Source organism: Rattus norvegicus, chromosome 16, assembly GCF_021556685.1.
Source record: "Rattus norvegicus strain SHRSP/BbbUtx chromosome 16, alternate assembly SHRSP_T2T, whole genome shotgun sequence".
Lineage (NCBI taxonomy): Eukaryota > Metazoa > Chordata > Mammalia > Rodentia > Muridae > Rattus > Rattus norvegicus.
The window spans coordinates 56,084,507-56,103,064 of NC_141549.1; the positions used below are offsets into that span (position 1 = coordinate 56,084,507).

At 38.5% G+C, this 18,558-nt stretch overlaps 1 protein-coding gene and 1 long non-coding RNA gene across 4 annotated transcripts in view; both read left to right on the plus strand.

Annotated features, from left to right (window-relative positions):
* Positions 1-18,558, plus strand: part of Erich1 (glutamate-rich 1) — a gene marked incomplete at its 5' end in the record, with an annotated part of 52,793,804 nt that overhangs the window by 25,213,947 nt on the left and 27,561,299 nt on the right.
* The window catches only part of LOC102554462 (uncharacterized), a 58,512-nt gene that overhangs the window by 24,539 nt on the left and 15,415 nt on the right, over positions 1-18,558 (plus strand). The window contains exons 3-4 of one of the 4 annotated variants that reach the window (XR_015639918.1): positions 9,812-10,025; positions 16,722-16,842. The exons of 2 other annotated variants lie outside the window; for them this stretch is intronic. This is a non-coding gene — a long non-coding RNA (uncharacterized LOC102554462). The remainder of the gene's footprint in view (positions 1-9,811; positions 10,026-16,721; positions 16,843-18,558) is intronic. One more of the 4 variants, XR_015639919.1, reaches the window with a different exon arrangement.

Consider the following 18,558-nt stretch of genomic DNA (forward strand, 5'->3'; position numbering starts at 1 on the left):
TAGTAAGAAGAAATTTTATTTATTTTGTAGGAGTGTGCTGGTTTAAAAGTGAAAATTCACACACAAATGCCAAAATTGGCACTGAAAAATACCTGTGACTCTGCTCTCTAACAGTAGCTTACATAGCCTATTAAATATTTTCTGTATGTCTGTTCCTTTTCATATCCATTGAATAATATTTCAAAAATTCTTAACCCTTTGGAATGAAGACATTTTCAAAGGTCCTATTTATACGAGTTAGAGGTCAGAAAAGAAAACATAGAATTTGTGGTTAGAACACAGAGAAAAATGAAAAAGCTGTAATGATATTGGGCATTTTCTAGACTAGTCAATCTAAAAACAGATAGAAGCATTCTCTCCAGACTGAACCTTAGTGTGGTTGTGCAGGGAGGCTCTTGATTGAACTCATTCTCTCCAGGAAAACACAGAGTACGCTGCTGACAGCCCCACAGGTAAGGCTCATCATCTCCACTTCTTGAATATTTTCTTGTTGCCCTTGGACTCTGATGGCTTTATTTTGCTATTGACTGCATTTGGAGACAAGAGTCTAATGAGCAGATATGTAGTGCTTATTGTACTCTGTCCAGTACTAAAAGGAATTATGCCATGGATACTAGAGGGGAATTATCCTTTCAACTGCCTCTGAAGATGTCTTTAAGAGCCCTTGGACCTTGAGTGCTTCTGCGCATGGTGGTCTGGGAGCAGCATGACCTTCCCATACACTGGCCTGAAGTGAGTGACCCTTGGAGAATCAGTGTTAGTTTCCCAGGTTTTCCAGTGAGGTGGAGCATGTAATCTATGTTCTATTTTTGGTCATCTCTGGACCTAACCTTGGGATGGTTCAAGGTAAATGAAAGTGTTTCTCTACCTCAAGGCTGAGCACAGTGATGGCCTAAGAAAGATGCTGTTCAGCTCCAAAAAGGAGAGCACTTAGCGCCCGGAGTCAGATATTTTCCTCTCAGGGCCAATTTTCCTCTGTGCTGTAAAACCCCATATTCATTATTGAGTAGCACTGATTAAATGTTCCAGTGCGCACAGAGCTGCTCACAGAGCCACACAAAGAGAATTACCCTGCCCTATAGGACTTTAAAATCAAAACCACAGATTTATTGCCAGTGGGGTGTCATTTTGTTCCCTGCATGTGACATGAAGGGAACACTCCGACCACTGAAGGATGCTTTACACTCTGGAGCACCTTTTTAAAAAAAAAAAAAAACTTCTGAAGCTCTCACGAATTTTTCTCCCCGATGTCATTTAACCTCATGACTTGGACATTGTGCTAAGAACTTGCAGAAAATGTGATTAAATGTTTACTATGTTCTGATTTTATGTGTTGCTTCCTAATACAGTGTAATGTAGTTATTTATTTATTTATCTATCTATCTATCTATCTATCTATCTATCTATCTATCTATCTATCTCTCTCTTTTGTGCCCTCCCTTCCTTACTTTGGAGACAGGGCTTTTTCCTGAATAGCCCAGGTGGGCCATGATCCTCTTGCCTCTACTGCTCCAATTGTATTACTACCTTCAATTTATTTCTTTGGTTTTGGACCACAATTTTCACTCTTTTTTTATAAAACAAAAAAAATTAACACATTTTCTTTAGTGAATCACACAAAGTAATTTTACACAGCCAGAGTGAATATGAAAAGACTTTTGTGGACCTTTCCCATGGTTAGTATCAACAGTCTTCCACACTCTTTAACTTTCTGTTTCTTGTGAATCATAGGGGGAAAAACCAACTGAAACTCTCTAGTAAACATCTACTCTATCTGCTGTATCCATGGCAACTGTATGAACTGAATATACTGGTGCAGTCCTGGACGTTCTGAAATGCTGTCTTATATAATTGCATCATCAACCACAGTATTTTGGAAATCCCAATATTTTAATACCAAAACATTATCTTCTAAAACTCATGTTTACACTTGAAATATAAAAAAAACCCAAGTTTTTATTGAGTGATATGTCCTCATTTTGGTTAAATATTCGGATTAAACTGTGTCCATATTGTGATTAGTATTCTCTGTGTAGCCTCCTCGGTCCCCACCGCACTATAGCATAAACCCCAACCTTCAGAAAAATCAATGCAACCAATACACAAAAGAATGGGACTGACAGATTTGTGGCTGTCCGAGGAGATTTCAAGACAAGGCAGGCAAAAATAACATTATAAAATTTCAATAATGCTATTCTGAGAGGGAACTACTTGGCTGTGTGGTTGACTGCCCTTCATGGTGAGATATTTCAAGTTTGTCACTGGGAAATCATTTTTCATTACACCTACGTACCAGGTGCCTCTGCCTCTGTTCAGCTTTAGATTGGTAGTGACAAACTGCTTGAGGATTGAGATTATTGACATTTAAAATAACTTTCGCCTCTTATACCACCCAGGAAAGCTGCCTTTGACCTTTTATTCTAACTGAGGGTGTTGTAAAGTTCTCTGAGCTGAGTCAGGTAAATTTGTCCTGATGGGAGGACCAGGATAATGCTTCCATAAATAGAGTCATAGAAACCATCTGAGAGTCGTCAGGGCCACTGTCATGTGTCTGAAAAGTATCGACAGCTTAAACCCAATACATGCAAAATGAACTTGAGATCCAAGTCACCCTTTTGTTTTCTTGTTTTAAAAGAGAACAACATTTCGACTCATCTGCTCTTAATTACCCAAATCTCTATCTGCTCATACCCACGGGTATCCATTCCCACCTCAGTTGGTGTCATTGTTTAGTTGTAGAATTGTGATCTTCCTTGAGCCTTTTAATTTTCCCACATACATAATCAACTAAGAATCCACTGGATCTGTCTTCAAAATATATCTAGTATAAGAGCGTTTATCATGACCTTCACTGCTAACACCCTGAGGGGAGGAATCATCATCTTCCAAGATTTTCTTAATTTCATATTTTTGAAACAAAGGCTACGAAACCCAGGCTAGCCTTTAACTTATTAGCTATGTCCCTCGGCTTCCTAAATTGAGATTACAGAAATTACAATCATGATGAGCTACTCTGTTAGTATGCTCTTGTTTCTACTAGTACCCAGAATACACCTGCTAAAATGATCGAAGCATACCTTTCTTCTACTCAGAGACCACCATCTCATAATCGAAGGCATAAGTGGTCTTATTTCATAATATACTATACACTCTTTCCTATGGCCATCTTACTCATCTTAGTACCAATTAAACTTAATATCAAACTTAATAGTTTAGAATATCCCCTGGTACCTTGATACTGTTTCAACTTCTGTTTGTTCCATTCTATTTTAATATATTTACATTCATAGGACTACTGTCCTCATATTGGTACTAAAATCTTCTTCTTGTTCTTCTTCTTGTTCTTCTTGTTCTTCTTGTTCTTCTTGTTCTTCTTGTTCTTCTTCTTGTTATTGTTGTTGTCGTCGTCGTCGTCGTCGTCGTCGTCGTCCTCCTCCTCCTCCTCCTCCTCCTCCTCCTCCTCCTCCTCCTCCTCCTCCTCCTGCTGCTGCTGCTGCTGCTGCTCCTGCTGCTCCTGCTGCTCCTGCTGCTCCTGCTGCTCCTGCTTTGGCTTCGGCTTCTTCTTTATTTTCTCCTTCTTTGTCTTCTCTTTCTCCTCTTCTTTTTGTTTGCTTCTTTTGCAAGATAGGGTTTCTGTGTAGCCCTGGTTTTCCTTTGTAGACCAGGCTGTTATTAAAGTGCCTCTGCCTTTGGAGTTCTGGGATTAGAAGCATGTATCAGCATAAGAACAACTGTATCAACCAACCAGAGCTCCCAGGGACTAAACCACCATCTAAAGAGTACACATGGACAGATGCATGGCTCCAGTTGCATATGTAGCAGAGGATGGCCTTGTTGGGCACCAATGGAAGGAGAAACCCTTGATCCTGCAGAGGCTTGACTCTCCCAGTGTAGGGGAATGTCAGGGTGGGAAGGCGGGAAGGGGTAGGTGAATGGGTGAGGGAACACCCTCATAGAGGAAGGGGGAGGGAGGATGGAATAGGGGGTTTATAGACCGGAAACTGGGAAAGGGGATAACATATGAAATGTAAATAAATTAAAAAACCAATAAAAAATAAAAAAGAAGCATCTACCAACCCCCAGCATAAAAGCTTAGTTTCTTAAGTGAAATCTTCCATAACCACAAAAAGCAAGTTGCTCCCAAATGTCCTTTACTTGATTGCCCATAACCCTTGCAAAATGATAAATAACTTTGTTGTGTCAATTATTTTATTGTTTCTGTCCTATCATAATTTGATTCACTGTTTCTGTGATGAAAACAGTGACCAAAGGAACTGGGAAGAAGAAGGGGTTGAATGGCTTGCAGGTTTCCCTCCATTGTAGAGGGATCCACAGAAAGAAAGCAAACAGAATCCCACAGACTGGAACCAAAACAGACAGCAAGAAGAAATCTGCCTACTGGCTGACTTCGCTTGATTTCTCAGCTTGCTTCTCTTATATCACCCAGTTTACTTGCCCAGGGATGGCAGTCAACAGTGTACAGAGAAAAAGCTCCACAGAAATGTGTACAGAGTGGTCTGATGGAGAAAATTTCTCAACTGAGCTTCTCTCTTCCCTAGTGACTCTAATTTGTGTCAAATTGACAAAACCAACCAGTGCCCTCCTCTTTCCTCAATCACAATGTATACCAAAAATTATGTGCAATTTTTCAGGACTATATCCTAGAGTATAAATGAGTGACTGGTTATCATTGGTGCCCAGTGTAATTGCTCAAGTGTAGCATTTAGCCCAAGCACAATTGCACACAATTATCTATTGTTGTTACCCTTAGGCTTCCTATAAATATAAACAAAACACAAAGCAAAGATCATTGTGAAAAATTTTTATTAAAATGAATTGTTATGTTTCTCAACTCGGTTTTTAGGAGAAGACACCTAAAAGGTATGGTCCTTATCATATACCAACCTGTCAAACCATGTGTTGTGTAGAGAATTAATATTGTATATGCTTATTTCAGGTTCTATTTGGGCAGCTGAATAAAGCACCATTTAAGTATTTATAAAGCAAATATGAGAAAATTCTGATTTCTTGAAACCCTCCTGGTTTTAAGCTTTTTAAAAAGCCATAGCAATCTATATGGATCAGAGAGAGGCAGCCGATTACTATCTTCAATATAAATGCATTTGGTTTTCTTACTACAGAACAACTTTACATGGTATTACAAATGTGCCTAAATATTTAGGAATTAAATATTCATTGGAATCTGAAAATCAAGATGAACCTTTATGGAAACATTTTATAATTTGAAAATACACCCCAATGTAATACCAAATGCAGTACTGAATTGAATAGAATGATACTGAGAAATTTACGAGATAAATATAATTAAAACTATATATCATTTTATATAATTAGATAATCAAAGTATTAACATTTCTTGAGTCATATTTTAAGATGTTCATTATCACTGATGGTGTTGATCAGAAAATTAAACCACATAATAAATGTTGATAATTTTATAGATTTGCATAAAGTTTATCTCAGTCTTAGGAATTAAAAAAGCTAATAACCCAATGTACTTGATAAAATTCTCTTTAATAAACTAATGGTAGATTTTAGGGTAATTAGTTTGCCATTTTTCTTTCCTATCTTCCAAGTTTGTTATTTACTGAGTCACAGAAACAAATGCCAATCCATTAAAGTAAACAGGAGTTTTTTATAGTGGCTTTTGGAAGGCTTTTTATTTCCACTCTTAATTATTACACAAAAATCTCTAGAGAGAGGAAGTTAAAGGAGAATGTAAATTAATTAAGTCAGAACATCACCATGCCTTTTTCTCTCTTTTTCATATTGGAGAACAGTACATGTCTTGTAATAAAACACTAATTGTGCTTAATTTCTTTTTCTGGATATTTTGGACCCCAGGATTTTTTTATGTACAAAAATGTTTGGGGAAGTCAGCTAATGTTAGATGGTTGTTTTAAAAGATTCTTAAATAGTGCTCATTATCAAAAATAACACCCGGTGTTTTTCTCACTCAATAGTTTTTCTTTATTTAAAGTTTTTTCATTAGATCTTTTTATAATGATTTTTTCCCTTCTTCACATCTCCCAGGTCCTCTCTAACTCTCTACAAACCCAACTCTATGTTCTTTCTCTCTATTATTTAAAACAAATTAGAACAAAACAACAGAAACACAAAAATGAAAATCAAAATACCAGTATGACAAAATCTGCCAAAATCAAAACAAAATGAAACAGAAGAAACCAACCAAACAAAACAACATTAGGTTTGTTTCATGGTGGCTGGCTGCTCCTGGACGTGGGGCCTGTTCTGGAGTGTGGTTGACATACTAGTGACATGCCATTGGAGAAAAAGGATTTCCTCGCTGCTACAGGTTTCCATTGCTAATAGCTTCTCAGTTAGTCATTGGAGCATTTCAAGCTCAGTTAGGACCTTTCTGGCTTAATCCTGGATGTGTGCATGCTGCCCCAGTCTCTGTGAGCTCATGTGTGTTAGCCCCGATGTGTATGGAAGACTCTATGTCCTTGAAATCAACCATCATCTCTGATTCTTATGTTGTTTCTACCTCCTCTTCTGCATTAGTCTCTGAGCCTTGAAGGTAGGAGTTTAATGAAGGCATTTCTTTTATGAATGAGTGCTTCAATGTCTCTTATGTTGTGCACATTGTCCAGTTGTGAATTTTTGTGTTAATCCCCAACTACTTCGCAGTGCTTCTCTGATGTGGATTGACTAAGGTACGGATTCTTAGTGACACACTGCTCTTTTTATTGTATTTTTAATTTTTAATGATGAATGGCTCAATAAATTCATAACTATATTCTAAAAATAACAAATTTCTACTAAAATTATTATCATGTGGGCAGAAGCCAAAAGATGTTTAGAAAATATAATATTGATCCCATGAGAGAGCTGAAATTCTTTTGATTTTAGACTATTTGTTTCCTAAATCATATTCAATTTGATACTCAATGGTGGGGAACTGCTCTTGTTCATGGCATTGCAGTTAATGATAAAAAATAAAGATCACGTAGTTCTCCCTTCAAGAAAAACTTAAAACAGTTCTCATTTTTTATACCAACTTTGCTTCTTGAATTAGAAAATTAATCCCACTGATAAAAACTGTTATAAGAGCTTACTTAATCCAAAAGACTGTGAGTGTTTACAACAGGTTTTTCTTGGTTATAAACTATGCATCACTTGGGTAAAACTGAGTTCTTCAGCCAAAAATTTAAGTTTGAACTACGGGATGCATTTAGCCAAAGTTACAAGAAACATCTTAATCTTTCCAGCAAATCAAAAGTAAATGTTTGGATAATTTTAGGGTTTGGCCCAAAATGAGATATGTGGAAAATACCATCCTCTCAGAGGCTTCAATTATCTGATGGATTCGGCTGCAGTAGACTTTCCAAGGCTTCTTGTGAGGCAAACATGGAACAGACACAGGAAGCGAGTTCCAAGTTTTAAACTCGTTTCTGTGTTGGAAATTAGTTTTCGAGTACTCAGTGGATAGTGGTGAAGTGGTTTAGTAAGCGTGTTTAGTATTAGTTTCCTTTACGTGGGGAAAATCAGAAGAAAAGGAAACGAGCAAGAAGTAAGATGTATAGAATGTGACATTTCTATAGTATGATAAGACACTTGAAGTGACAGACAACAATTTTAATAAGCCGTGGGCAAAACAAGGATGCTCTGTGCACAAAGCACCCTGGAGAGGCAGGCAGATGTGGCTGGCTCATCCCTGAGGCAGCTGTGGGTTTGACTGTGTTTGTGTTGTCCGTCAAGTTCCTGGCAGTTCCTCTCACATCTTCAGTTCAGGGCTGGACTATGGATTTGTGTTTTAAATGTTACTTCTCTGGTTCTCCAGTCATCAATGACTCTTGGTTAGTATTCTGAGATTTTCTATACCCCTTCCTAACCCATACATGTACACACTACAAAAGTATATGTAACTAAGAGTGCCAGGCCAACAGTCAGCTACCTAAAGTCCTGGCTGCTCCATCAGCCATTCAAATAAAGAAGAAACAATAGCAACTTGCTTTGCTACTGCTTTCCTGTCTTCCGAGCAGACATTGGACAGTTGATTTCAAACTGATGGTTAGCCTTAGTCTGATTGGCATGTGGTTCTCTGTGCTTCTCCATATTGTAAGTGGGGATTGCTTTGTTTATACAACTTTTCTTTATATATACATATATATATATATTTGGTAATTTTCTATAATGAGTTTTGGTCACTTTCATTCCCTTCTCTACTATACAGCTTTCCTAATGATACCAATTAGAACATTTTACAACTAATATAAAATATATGGCTTTTGAAATGTATAGGAGCCTAAATGTAAATTTGAGAAAATTTTAATTGTTCTGAATTCCTATAAGCTTTCACAATAAAGTGTAAGTAATTTTGTGTTCTTTAAAAATGAAGTTCTTCAGAAATTAGACACACTATGTACATGATGTACATTATCTAAGATATCATGTTCCTGGTTAGTAAAATGTATGCATATAGTATTTATAACTGCAAGTAACATATTCAGTGTACTAGTAACCAATAATTTCCAAAATATATAACTATTCTTAAAGTTTAACACCTTGAAGAAATTATAAGTATTTCAGATTTTCTTCCATAAAAATTTCTTATTTAGCTTTAATTCCACTTTTACTTTTGCCTCTATCTATCTATCTATCTATCTATCTATCTATCTATCTATCTATCTATCATCTATCATCTATCTATCTATTGTGTGTGTATGTCTCTCTCTCTCTCTCTCTCTTTGGGTGTGTGTGTGTTGTATGTGAGTGTGTGTGTGTCTGTGTGTGTGTCTGTATGTGAGTGTGTGTGTCTGTATGTGAGTGTGTGTGTGTCTGTATGTGAGTGTGTGTGTGTGTCTGTATGTGAGTGTGTGTGTGTATGTGTGTGTGTGTGTGTGTGTGTGTGTGTGTGTAAGCCAGAAGAGTCTGTTAGATCACCTGAAGCTAGAACTACAGTCATTTGTGAGGCACCCAAATGTAGTCAAACCTAAGTGGGTGCTAGAAACTAAGCTAGGGTCCTCTGGAAAACTATTAAGCACTCTCAGTCATCCAATCATTTCCCCAGCCTAGCCCCATAAATGAGAATATTTCTATCCCGGATCAAACAACAACAACAACAACAATAACAACAACAACAACAACAACAACAACAACATTCTATATGATTGGTGGCCATTTTTAGTAGTGATTTCTATATGAATGAATGCAACCTTAGGTTATAGAAATGTACTCTATGGTCTTCACCTGTAAACCTGCTTATTGACAATTGAATGAGTATCAGCTACTGTAGCGCTCTGCTATATCATGACAGGAAGATGGGTCAGACAACATACTTGGGCTTAAGTCTCACCATTTGGCCTTAGTCATCATGACATTTAGAACAGGCTACAGAATTATTTGTAAATTTAGATCCATACCTTATTATTATCTGATTATAATTTAAATAATATCAATAAATTATGCCATTGTTCCTATGGCATATTCTGTTACACTTAAACTCAATAATTTTCAGGTAATTAAAATCACATCCATTACTGCAGTGATGTTTTGAATACTTTAGGGATTCTGCCTGACTGTGTGGGTAAACCAGCTATTCTCATAAATGACTTCTTCCAAGTTAAGTCTTTACATAAAATGTTTGGGCAATTTACATTAATGAAAACTGCTACTGCACTTGACTTCCAAGTATTAACAATTTTCCAAATGACTTGCCCGATTCCTTAGGCATTAGCGATCCCTCTCACAGTCTGGCATTAGAGCACTTTCAAACACCACGAGGGTAAGGAAATAGATTCTCCATCCTTCTCACTTTCGTTGGCAGAAACAGGAAGACTCCATGCATGATTACCGCTTAGCAAAATTCTGCAGCATTGAAAGAACAAGAAATAACGTGGTCCCAGAAAGCTTTAAAGAGGAGAAGGTATTTCAACTGTGTACTGAGGGTTGCGTGGGCTTCCCAGGTTGCTTTCATTGCTCTGGGTTGAAGAAGGATGGACACAGAGGATGGAAAATGCTGATGGAAGAGGCAAAGCAAGGTAAGGGAAGGACAGCCTGCAGGGTGGTGGCTTGCATTTGGGGAGGTGATGTCATAGAGAGAAAGGAAAGACCATGAGACTAGTGGGTCAAAATGAAGGGGCCCAGTTACATAAATGCTATTCATCCTGGGAGGGTATCAGAGAGACTTGGGAAAGTTGCCTAGTTTCAACAGCAGAGTGACTTCACTGGCTTTCTACTATAGGTGGCACCATCCTGAAGCATTAAAGGAGGTATTTTTGGTGAGAATATGGTGACATCACTTAGGTAATTGCTTGGTAGACATGTGAAATATCTTGCAAGTTGAAGGAAACTGCAAAGGCTATGAGGATTACTGTTTTCAAAATTTTTTAAAAAAGAAACAAGGAGGACAAGTTTTTTTTTTGCAACCCCAATACTTATTTTTAAGAACACAGGCATATTGCCCTCCACGAGCTTTTCTTTTTTGGTCTGGAACATTCTTGTTGACAGCAGAAAATATTCCTTCTCTGCTTTCTATGTAAAACTAAGATAAGACATTGTGCGAAATATTTCTTGTTCTTCTAGATAATCTTCTGACACTGTTTTTGATTATAGATGTTACTAAGAAATCAAATATGAAACAGGGATATGACCAAAAGAGTATTTATGACTTAAGTATCCATTTCGGACTAAGCTTGCATTAAACAAATTCGATATCTTTATGTAAACGCATCACTTTTGTCAAGTATGGTCCCATTTCTACTTTAAAAGGGATCTCTTGTATAAGTAACTATTTGTGGTTTGAGGTGTGTGTGTGTGTGTGTGTGTGTGTGTGTGTGTGTGTGTGCGCGCGCGCGCGCGCGCACGCGCGCGCTTGTGCCTGTGCATGTGTATTTTCTTCAGAGTAGTACATGTGTATCAATATGAAGGTTACAGGAAAATCCTGGGTGTTTTTTCTCAGGTTCTGTCTACCTTTTGTTTGAAATTGTGTCTCTCATTGATTTTAAACTTCTCCAGGTAGGCAAGGTTAGCTGGCCAGGAAGCTCCAAGGATCTACCAGTCTTCACCTCCCACTTTGCCTTGTCTAAGAGTATCAGACTTTTTTTTTTTTTAAAGTCTTAGTTTTTGAGAACTTTGTACAACTGATTAGATCATATTCCTGCAACGTTATGTCTTTTCTTTTTTTCCTTCTGGCTTGGAACTAACATCTGTGAATATTGATGATCGTTATGACCGTGACTTGTTGAGCATTTGAAATCTTGAAATCATCATCATATCTTAGGGCAATGAGGGTGTCAGCAAAACCAGAAGATGTCAAATGTGGAAACTAGTATGTATCCATCGTGGCTTCTCATAACTGGTGGTAGAGGTGGTAATTGAATTTTAATGTAGAAATATCAGACTTAAGGTATCTGCTGTTTTATTTCTTTGTGGCTTCCTGCTAAACTCACATTAGCCACCATTCCTTATGACTTATTATCAAGGCTATTATTAGTGGAAGAGAATCTGCACACCACCGCTTGTAAAACTGCTTTAATACTTAGGGGACAAGCAGTTACATTGATTAAAGAAAACAGGTTAAACATGGACTTTTATTTGACAAGTTAATTTTAAACCCATTTTAAAATTATTTCAAGGTCATTACAGTTTTAGAGCAATTAAACTAATGAAATAGCATGTGAAAATATACTCCCAGAATTCTGTCAATGAAAAAAAAATGTGTTTTGAAATCCTTGTTAGGTAAAGTGAATGGTTTGAATTTTTGTTTTTGTTGTTTTGTTTTGTTTTGTTTTCAGTTTTCTTTCTCTTTTGTTTATTGGTTTATTTTGGTTTGGTTTTAGTTGTACTTTTTGCACAGGTAGGAAGGAGGTGGGGGGCACTGTGAGCTAAAGCACCTTATAGTTCCCGTCAAGTCTGGAGGACTACTCCCTCTGAACTGCCCAGATGCTCTGTTAGAATCCCACATATATTTGAAAAAGAAAAGTCTAGATTAGGAATCACAAAATCCTGGTTTCTTATTGAGAAACACAATACTGACATAAAACCATGTCAATTATTAGTGGCCCTAAAAGTACTTAGGACTTCTTTTGTGTGTTTGTTGATTGATTCATCATAAGAGAAGAGTACTACAGGTCTTGAGAAAACATCATAATCACTAATGAAAAATGCCCATCAGTAATAAATGTTCGGTCAAACTAGGAGAATTTGGACTGTTGGTATTTTTTTTTTTTGGTTCTTTTTTTCGGAGCTGGGAACCGAACCCAGGGCCTTGCGCTTCCTAGGTAAGCGCTCTACCACTGAGCTAAATCCCCAGCCCCGGACTGTTGGTATTTTAAATAGATTACTTGTTTTGGTCACACATTCTCTCAGCCTGCAATCCTTACTCCATCTTCTTGTGATGGATTGGTTTAAAACAAAAGGATTCATCGCTGAGCTAAGTATTTTGAGAGCGAACTGTCCTCTGTCCTGTGTTTTCACAGAACTCTTTGGCAGCTGTCTAGGCCTTATCTCAAGACTTGGATTCCTCAGGCATCGTCTACGGTTCTATGAAATAACACCATCTCCAACTTTATCAAAGCTCAATGAAGAAAAGAAACCAAAACAGACAAATGACAAGCTTTGCTGGAATAAACTAATTTTCAACCAAGAAAATGTATTCCACAGCCACTGCTTAAAGGCAGCATTGCTAGATTCTTGTCTAGAAGGCAATGGCTATTCTCTCTGTGTTTGGCAAATATTACAAAGCTGTAAAATATTCTTTACTCTTTTCCCAGATTGGAACTCCTACTGTCCCTAGGCTTCCAACACTCTCTTTTTCCCTTCCCAAATCAGTTCACTCTGCACTCTTATTTTCCTAGGGCACTATGCCTTTTTAAACTAATTTCTCTCTTTTACCCTTGGGTTGTTTTCCTGTCCTGTCTTATTTTCTCATTTGCCTCAGGGGATCCTTTCAAGACGTCTCAGAAAGGCCAGGTAGTCCAAGAACAATGCTCACTTTTGTTTCCATGACTCCGTCCTCCATCCAAATAGTCAGTCCTAAAATATGTTGAAGTTCAGGTTTATGAGTGTTGCTGGAGGGCGAAAGGGAGAAGGAAGATTTGCCAGGGAGATTTCATAGGTACGTGGAGCATGAAGGCAGCCAGGGAATGGAACCAGCCAGGGCTTTTTCCTCCCTCTGTACATTAAGGATGTTGGCCTCTTGCTTCCTTGGTTCTAGCTGCCGACTGAGTACTTCATTCAGCAGTCCCACACTCTCCAGTTTATTTTCTTTGTTTGTCCAAATGTCTAATCTTGACTTTGAAATCCAAAGCCTCTTTTTAAAAATTTAATTTTTTCTTCCTTTTACTTTTTATTTTTCATTTTTTATTGGATATTTTCTTTATCTACATTTCAAATATTATCTCCCTTCCTGCTTTCCCCTCTGGAAACCCCCTATTTCATCCCCTACCTGTTGCCTCCATGAGTGGGTTCCCCTACTCACTCACCCACTCCCTCCCGTCTCCCTGCCCTGGCATTTCCCTATACTGGACCATTGAGCCTTCACAGGACCAAGGGTCTCTCCTCCATTGATGCCCGGCAAGGCCATCCTCTGCTACATATGTGGCTGGAGTCATAGGTCTCTCCATGTGTAGTCTTTGGTTGTTGGTTTAGTCCCTGAGAGTTTTGGGGTATCTGGTTGGTTAATGTTGTTGTTCTTCCTATGGGATGCAAACCCCCTCAGCTACTCCAGTCCTTCCTCTTACTCCTCCATTGGGGACACCGTTCTCAGTCCAATGGTTGGCTGTGAGCATCCACCTTTGTATTTGTCAGGCTCTGGCAGAGCCTCTCAGGAGACAGCTATATCAGGCTCCTGTCAGCATGCACCTCCTGACTTCCCCAGTAGTGTCTGGGTATGATGACTGCATGTGGGATTAATTTCCATGTGAGGCAGTCTCTTTCCTCTTCCTCTTCTTTTTACATATTCTTTTTACATCCCACTTACTGCCCCCTCTTGGTCATCTACTCCCACAATTCTTCCCTCCACTCTTCTCCCCACTTTCCTCTGGATGGGTGGGGCCCCCTGGGTATCCCCCTCCACCCTGGTACTTCAAGTCTCTTTGAGGCTAGGCATTTCCTCTCTCACTGAGGACAGACAAGGCAGCCCAGTTAGGAGAACATATCCCATGAACAGTCAACAGCTTTTGAATATAGCCACTGCTCCAGTTGTTCAGGACCTACATGATGGTCAAGCCGCACATCTTCTATATATGAACAGGAGGCCTAGGTCCACCCTTGGCATGTTCTTTGGTTGGTGGTTCAGACTCTGAGAGCCCCAAATTTCCAGGTTAGTTGACTGCGTTGATATTCCTGTGCTGTTCCTATCCTCTTCAAGACACACAATTCTTCCTCCTTTCCTTCTGTAAGAATAACCAAGCCCCATTCACTGTCAGGCTGTGGGTGTTTGTACCTGTCTGAGTCAGCTGCTGGGTGGAGCCTTCCAAAGCTTTCTTACTGAAGAAATAGATACAACAAAGGAAGAATTTTACTTCTTTTAAGAAACACTGTGTATGAGCTTCCAGGGACTAAACCACTATCAAAAGACTATACATGGACTGACCCAGGGCTCCAACTGCACATGTAGCAGAGACTAGCCTTGTTGAGGCACCAGTGGAAGGGGAAGCCCTTGGGCCTGCCAAGGTTGGCCCCCAGTGCAGGGGAATATGGGAGGGGGGTCAGCAAGGGGGATGTATGGGGGGAATACCCGTATGGGGGAGGGAGAGAGGAGGGGATGGGGGCTTATGGACAGGAAACCGGGAGGGGGAATAACATTTGAAATGCAAGTAAAGAAATATATCTAATAAAAAATTTTAAAAAAGGAACCACTGTGTGCAAAAGTCAGGTCACAATAGCCCTCCACATGTGTGCATCACAACTCTCTCCTTCTCAGTGTCTCTTCTGGCGTCTACCTAGGTATCGTCCTTTGTTGGGACCTGAAGGATTTTTTTTTGTCTTGATTGTTTGGTTCCAAGCCCCACATCATTTCATGCTTCTCTAATAAGAAACATACTGAGAAGGCACAGTATTTGTCTCGGCTGGTCAGATCTCCATGATGCATTTTCTGCTCTAGATAGAAGCAGATTCCAGGGATTAACTCTTTTCATTTATCTGCAACCATTGTAAAGCTCTGAACACAAGGCCCATAGCACAGGAAATGTGCTGTGAGTCTTAGTTGGATTGACTGGGACTGTTGTTTTTGTTCTGGTGGAAGATGAGGATAATAGAAAGTCCCAACCTATCATGTCACTCTGTCATTTCAATTTGCATTTTCTTAATGCTTCCCATTAGGTCCTCAGGCAGACATAGTGCTAAAATCCTATTCTTGGAAGTGAGGCAAGGACTGTAAATGTCAGTGGTCAACAGAGGAAGGCATCTCTGAGTCTGTGAGAAGAGGGCTGGAGTTCTATATAAAACTTTGGTGCAGATCAAAGGCTTTCATGTACTGACACAAACCTCAATCCAAGAAGGATTTGTATTTAGAAGAGAAATTTGAGACCTCCCAATGCTTCACAATAAAGAAATAATTCAAAGAGTGGGGTCTTATTCCAGCTGCCCCATGCCTTATTCCACAGGTAAGCACGTGATTTCCCTGCAAATTATTTTTATGTAATTTGAGATTCTAATTGTATGAAAGCCAACATATGTTTTGTTGGACTATATTTCTCTACCAAATAACTCTGACACCTGGCTTAATTGAACACAGTCCAAGAGGTTCTTTTTCATGATTTTCTTTCGGGTGACAGGGGAATGACTATTTTAGGTCAAAAGAACCAATAAAGTTTAGATCGCAGAAAACAAGGCCAATCCCAATATTACTGTCTGTCCTTCTTGATTTTTTTATATAACACCAAGAATTAATTAAAGGTATTTTATCCTAGGAATATATCATGTCCTGCTCATATAATCACTCAGCGTTTTGATAATGTTCTAAAGCAGAACCCTTGACTTTGGTGAATTATACTAGTGGGGCTGCAGCAGGCTAGATTCTCAGCAACACTTATTTACAACTACAAGGATGCTGCATAGCTGGTTTTGTTGTTACAACTTGATAATTAAAATCCTATTTTTTTATTTAGCTTTTTATTATGTATTTTTGTTGTCCAGAGAAGGCTTTCAAACCCTCTAGTTTATATCAAAATGATGGCAAAGATAGTCTTTGTTAGAGGAAAGAATACATTAATGCCCACATGAACTCTCCGTTCACAAGGTCTCTCTCAGCATTTAATTCATTGTTCAGAGTTTCTGCATATACTACAGGAACAGTGGACACAGTAGCTATTGTTTATTTCTTGAATTTGTAAACAACTCATTAAAATCATCTGAAAGGACAGATTTGCAGTGTCCTTAATGAGCTTGGGATTTTAAGGAAATTTGATGCGGAAGGTTCCTTATATATGTTTCAGTACAGATGCTGAAAGGATCATTAAAGAAACTGTAATAACAGACCACATTCTGGCTGTTGGTAATTTACACCACAGACACTTTGAGCTGTACAAACCCTATTTGCTCTGCATGCCTTCCTTCCCTCAGAAAAGTATTCGGACTGTTCACAGACCCTCCAAAGTTCATTAGAGCTGCCCTGAAAAATCGGCTGGGTGATTTTCAACGTGTGTTTCCTAAGAATTTCTCTGTGTAATTTAAAGAATTTTTCATGATTTGTTTATATCTATTTTATGTATCTGACTGTGTTTCGTGCACAGATGTCTGTGTACCATGTGGACAGCGTCTGCAGAGACCAGAAGATGGTGATGGATGGATCTCCTAGAACTAAAGTTGTGGAGTGTTCAGAGCTGCCATGAAGGTGCTGGGAACCGAATTCAGGTACTCTGCTGAAGAACAGCAGTGCTTGTAACCACAGAGACATCTCTCCAGCCCCCAATGTAAAGTTCTTAAACACTGAGTTTTCTAAAATAAAGGGAGTAGGGCATTCAGATAACCAATTCAAATACCATGATCAACCCCAAAGTTCTAGTAACTTGACAGAAAGGATTTCTGAGGTCATTGCTGATGGATTTGGGTTTTTTGGTTTGTTTTTGTTATTTTGTTTTGGGTTGGGATTTTTGTTCTCTACCCCTCTCCCCCTCCCCCTCTCCCCCTCTCCCCCTCCATCCTGCTCTGTCCTGGACTGCTCAGGAGTTTCCCTTTTAAGCATAGCACACTTACCATCCATGACTTATGCCTCATACCTGGGAGACCAAGGCAACAGGTTAGCTATGAGTTGAACTGCAGTCCAGCCTACAAGCTGAGACCCTATCTCAAAACAAAGACAAGCAATAAAAATACGTATATTTTTAGTGATTGATTTAAGTTCTTTCATCTAAAGATATAAACATTTTCTCTTTGAGACATTTCTTTAAATACATACTTAAAAGGAGTTTGGAAATTGAAGATACGTGTGTATGAGCTAGTGTTTTTCTGTGTGTATTTATAACTAATGTGTGTGTGTGTTTATAACTAATAAGCTAAACAAATTGCATTTGTTGTGTCCAGAGCTTTCTGGGATTTATATACATAAGCACGAAACAGAAACCTGAGGTCATTCAGTGTTTCTGAACAGCAGATGGGTTGCTATCCATCTCCATCCTTTCAGACGATTCTTTTAATTACTTTGAAAGTAAGCACAGCTCCTTTTTGAGCAGTGTGCCTTCAATTAGCGAGATAACAGAGGTAGTATTTACAGGACATTACCTGCTGTTCAGCGATAGCAAGCAAACTGCAGAAGTTACACCTGGAATTAGTTTTCTGATAAAAAGAGAGCTCACAAGCAGACGAGTGAGGTTCATGGAAGGGATAAACAGATTTGGTTACCTTCACAAGCTGCCTTCAAAGTGTGCTTTAATTTTGTTTTCTTAGAGAAGCCTCCCTTCCCTCAGCCCATTACAGCTTCTTGATTTATGTTACAGAAATTGTAGCATTCTCAGTAATGATATTTTTTTTTCCTGTTCAAATATGTGGCTCCCTCGTGCAGCTACCCTATGAAAGAAAACGTGATTCCAAATAGCAATGGGTTATTACTACATGCATGGTCGGAAAAGAACTTTGACAATTTTGTATTATCTAGACACAAAAATGGACATTCTTGATAACATACTGACTTGTGGTTTATAGTTTGAAATTAATCAGGAGACATGAAGAGAAATGTTTCCTGGTAATGTCAATTTTCTATACCATTTGAACCATTTTAAGCTACATAGGTTGTATAATTAGACATGCACATTACTTACCAGGGTCAAAATAAAATTTAAAGATGACAGAGGCCAGATTTTGGTTTTGATGATGTCACATATGTGTGACATTCCTTGGGTAAGGCACAGACTGTTTCAATGTAGTATATAGTCCAGAGAAGCATACCAACAGAACAGATTTGAGCAATACAGTTGTATAATCACTCTCTGAACATTTGTCATTACATTACTTGACTGAGTGATCTGGGCATTCTCACTATATATGTATAATACAATACATGCATATAATATATAAACGAACACACATGTATACATATATACATATACACACATATGCATATGCACATACATA